This window comes from Patiria miniata, unplaced genomic scaffold, assembly GCF_015706575.1.
Source record: "Patiria miniata isolate m_02_andy unplaced genomic scaffold, ASM1570657v1 HiC_scaffold_2, whole genome shotgun sequence".
In the NCBI taxonomy this organism is placed as follows: Eukaryota; Metazoa; Echinodermata; class Asteroidea; order Valvatida; family Asterinidae; genus Patiria; species Patiria miniata.
Window position 1 is genome coordinate 16785158 of NW_024037058.1, and position 4297 is coordinate 16789454.

General features: G+C 38.6%; 1 non-coding gene across 1 annotated transcript; it reads right to left on the reverse strand.

The window, feature by feature from the left end:
• Nucleotides 1-1922: 1922 nt before the first annotated feature.
• On the reverse strand, nt 1923-1995 carry Trnav-aac. Its single transcript has one exon. It is a non-coding gene; the product is annotated as a tRNA-Val (tRNA).
• Nucleotides 1996-4297: the final 2302 nt, after the last annotated feature.

Below are 4297 nucleotides of genomic sequence, written 5' to 3' on the forward strand. Positions count from 1 at the left end.
ATGTGCACGTACAGTTTCTACTGCAGCCACTTCAATGGCAGAATCACTGATGCACAAGCATGCTCAGATTAACATCATCTCTGGCTTTGCAGTATCCTAGGATACAGACATCTTTAAACAGCCCAACTGGATGCTGATCTGTTTCACCGTTAGTGGGGTTCGGCAGGATTACCGACGTGACAGCTCAGGGAAAAACAACCATCCCACTAAGCGTATGTACAGTTACCCATTTAGCTGTGTTAGCAAGGGGCAGCTTGTACTACTTGCAATCATTTCAGGCCTAGTTGAGTCTGCAGGTGTTTATGTCAAGTTTCTTGCATATCTTCCAGTAAGGCTTATCCTGGATTTCTAATACTGCAGGTGTTCTTCTGCATAATACTAGTAGAAGTGGACCAGGATCTGATGAGCTGTCACTGTCATTTCCCTGCTATATTGAACTGTACGTGAAGAGCTCTGCTGTGTTTCTTTAGAGACAAATATTCCACCATGCATCAATGTCTCGTGTTGATAAGTGATGGCGTGAAGTTCAGCTTTGATCATTTCCACTGCAATGTAAACTTGTCATCCTGAGATCGAGACCCTTTGGTTGGCACTGGCAGGGTCCAAACTCCCTGAAGAAGCAACTGCAATGACACAGCTGCATACACTGCTTATTACATTATTCTTTAGAATCCTTGCCAGATCATACATCACATTTGCATTTATTTATAAATACATTTGACTTTAACCTAAGTGAAGTTTTCACTTTACACCAAAATAAATGCACATATCATGTTTTGGCACCAAGATGCAATAAAGTAGTGGCTTACATGTATCTATAGGCATAAAACCATCTTGTCAATAAATGGCATTGCACATCAATAATGTGTAATAACTGTAGCTTGCACTCACCAAGGAGGCCAATGTTATCTTCACTTTTATTTTCAATGTACCCTGCTTTGATCATGGTAAAACCATGTACATGTACAAGCAGTGAATGGGCAGATGGCCGCTGGTACGAAATTGAATCAATTTTGTAAGACTCCCTTGGTGTGGGGCATGGCGTTCTACAAGACCTAGTGCTCCATGGCACCTTCCTTCAGCTTTGTAGTTGAGTGCCATGTATATTGAGCAATAAACGCCCCGCATTAGTAAGGCATTGACCTGCTAGAGCTTTATAATTGGTCAACATATGCTTGAACAATTTCCCTAGCAATTTTTAGCATACTTTTCATTTTCACATACATTTTTTTGTCCTGTAAAAATGACACCAGAAATTCTGGTGCAATCCACTTCTAACTGCAACATACCCAAGGGCTGTTACAAGTGCAAGACCATACTCTTACACCAAGCCACTACAATTGCAAACATGTGGCTCTCTTTCCATTCATCATTAAAATAAAAATTGACTTTGGATGGAATTTGCATCAGGCTAATTTCTGTCTATAATTACAGGCACTGTGTAATCAGTGCTTTTCAACAGATTTTGCTAGCAAATGATAAATTAAAATCATTAGCAAAAACTGTCCTGAAAGGACAATAGTATCATTTGCAATTACAGAAATGTAAATAAAATACCTGACTTTTAGGTCAGGTGTCATATCTTTTAAAGATCAAGAACAAAATTTGTGCCTTTTTTAACAGGATATTTTAGTAAGCAAATTTTTGAGTAATTGCAGATAATCACTTATAAGCCAAATTACCTCCAACCTACATGTACCGGTAGGCCAATAAGGCCTTTACTTTTGAAAGACATGCCAGGCCTGTACAGAGGATTTTCAAATGAGTGTCATGTATCATTTCTATCGAGGAGTGTTCATATCAAGTTGTAACGACTATTCATATGATGGAATTTGCATCAATATTAGGTTTTGCCCTTCATCAACGTATAAACACAGTGCACTCAGTGTGTTATATCCCGAGTGAAAGAGAAAGTCAGCAAAAGCACTCGGGTGGGAATCGAACCCACAACCTTCTGCTTTGTTGAGCAGACGTCTTACCACTCGACCACCGAGCACGTGAGATTGTTTAACTTTCACTTGGGAGGTAACACACTGAGTACACAATGTTTATATGTCGGTGATGGGCAAAACCTAATAACTGCAAAAAGACTTAAACTGTGCAAGCAAAATGTATGCAAGCCAGAAATCATACAACAAAAATGTAACTTAGCTGTACAAATAACACTTTTCAAAGGTACATGTATTAGCACCCATCCTCGGTACAGGCCTGCATATTTTATTTCAACTTTATAGTCACTGTAGCACCCAAAACTGCCCTGCCTATTACTCACTGTAGCACCAAAACTGTCCTAGCACTCTAAGATCTTAGGGTAAGTTCGAGTACAATGTAGCTCACCCGGATCCCTAGCCCCTTGCCGTTCAATTCGCTCTGACATCATTCTAGGGGCTCACTCGAGTCAGCCACCACAGAAACTGCTCAAGGAGCAGACTCAGTGGTGGAAACAGGTCACATGCATACATGTGGTGTTCATTTCAAGAAACAAACCAATTTGGCAGCTGGACAGCGAAAATCTCGAGCGGACCCAAAAATCAACTTATTTCAAGTAAAAGGGTCATTATTTATTTAGTTAATTTCAACTTTAGAGGCTATAATTCCAGCCCAACATTTTTTACTTTTGCAACTTACTGAAAAGCAATAAATCTCAAACTTAAGACCCAGTCTGAATTGGGCATTTTGTACAGACATCATGAGGTTAAGATTGTGATGGCTCATGGTTGAATGTTTGATTAGTCCGGCTGTCATAGCTAACGTCTCCCTTTACAGAGTTGATCCCGGTGAGCTACTTGAAGGCACTCTATGACTTATCATTCAGTGAATAAATAATGAAGACAGTATAACAACTGTTTATAAACTTAATTTTTGGCTCTATTGTGTTCTGAAATTCAGTTTAAGTAAACAGTGTGCCCCCTAAAAAAATGCACCAGTTATGATTTTAGGAAACTGAAATGGGATTGTAGGAAAGCGTAATACTGTCATGATAAATTTGGTATTGCAAGGCGCGCTAGGGCATTAGCTTCAATATGACACCAATTGTAAGTTGATCCTTTTCCGGATGCCTGAGTATTCATTGTTTGACTAAAGTAGTCTGAAATACCCACTGCTGCACTTTAGAAGCATTGGTTATCTGGATTTCACATAAAAATCAATAAGCCGCTTCCAACAGAAACAAAAAAATTGATTGAATCTTAACTTTTACCACTCTTTAAAAACGTCAGAAGACAGACTTCATGACACTGCCTCATATCAACAGTTATTTGGAAGTCTTTTGCCTATTTTCCAAATCCTTCCACATGTCCAACTGCAGCAATTTTCATTTTATCGTACATCAGTTAAAAAAAGAATGCTCAGCCAACCGGAAAGAACATAACTTGCAATTGGTATCCAATAAAAGTGCACTATACACTACCAAAGTTTATATCATCAATGTTTCTTGATTGTTAGTTTTTGTAACTGATGCGTTTTTTTGAGGGACACCCTATAACAATTGTTGAAACTGCTTTTGGGCAGCCAGGATACCTTATAACAATTGTTGAAACTGCTTTTGGGCAGCCAGGGGAGAGTAGGATTCTCAAAGGGAAGACAATGGCGTACATATATCGCATGTTGGAAATATACTCTTCATATGTTCATACACCACACAACAAACATTTTATATTACAACGTTAGCTTGGAAAAAAATCCCACTAATAGGAAATTAGATCTTCATCATTCAAACCTAACTATGAGGTATTTCACGCGAAAAATCGGGGGGAGGGGACTTCTCATAATGACTTTTTTTATCAACCGGTATTAACATTTTCTTTCTTTTTGTGTTTGAGTTGTGCACCATGTTACACAATTGTTAAAACCCACTTAAATTAAAAACTATTTTCTTTTTACATTCTTGCAATGGCTCTCTTAGATTCCTCGAGAAGTTGCAGTTGTAAAGAGAAGAGAAATAATCCACAGCAAAATTACAATATGATAATGCTTTTCCAGTAGCTCCACAGAAAATTTAGCTGCTGACCAATGAGGATTTGGTCATTAAGTGAAGCCATAGCTTTAAAGAAATTGATCTCGGAGTATGTACACTGTATGCCTAACAGCAACAGTGACATCTTCCCTTGAGAAATCAATTGTCATATTTGGTCATATTGCCTCATTTCGTCATTTTGTCAGGCGCAACACAACCTACATAATGACACACAAGCAAGGCCAATTCATCAAGGCAACAGAAAGGGACACAGGGGAAAAAAGTGGCCTGAAGGAATCATAGAAGACTAGCTCTTGGTGAAAGATTTATTCAAACAGGAAA